Source organism: Passer montanus, unplaced genomic scaffold (assembly GCF_014805655.1).
Source record: "Passer montanus isolate IOZ18808 unplaced genomic scaffold, ASM1480565v1 scaffold372, whole genome shotgun sequence".
In the NCBI taxonomy this organism is placed as follows: domain Eukaryota; kingdom Metazoa; phylum Chordata; class Aves; order Passeriformes; family Passeridae; genus Passer; species Passer montanus.
The window spans coordinates 39341-39892 of record NW_024368508.1 but is presented as its reverse complement, the minus strand read 5'-3'; positions in this window follow the sequence as shown (position 1 = coordinate 39892).

Below are 552 nucleotides of genomic sequence, written 5' to 3'. Positions count from 1 at the left end.
ATTTGGGGGAATTTGGGGGGGATTTGGGGTGATCTGGAAAGGAGTTGGTGGAGATCTGGGGGAGTTTTGGGGGGATTTGGGGAGGAACTGGTGATTTGGGGGAGTTTGGGGTGGAATTTGGGGAAGTTTGGGACAATTTGGGGAGGAATTGGTGGAGATTTGGGGCAGTTTTGGGGCGATTTGGGGAGGAACTCGGGAAACATGCAGAAGTTTGGGGGATTTGGGGAAATTTTGGGGGGATTTGGGGGAGTTTGGAGCTGATTTGCGAGGAGTTGGGGGGTTTTGGGATTTTGGAGGTGATTTAAGGGAGTTTGGGGTGGTTTTGGGGCAGTTTGGGGGGGATTTGGGGCAGTTCAAAGGAGATTTTGGAGCATTTGGGGGCAATTTTAGGGTTGCTGGAAAGGGTGAGTTTGGGGATCCTCAGCGAGATTTTTGGGGCACCCCAAGGAGTTTTTGGGGTGCTAAGGGAGAGCTTTTAGGGGGATTGTGAAAACTGAATTTTGGGGGGTATTTGAGGATGATTTTGGGGGAGTTTGGAGGAGTTTTGGGGGG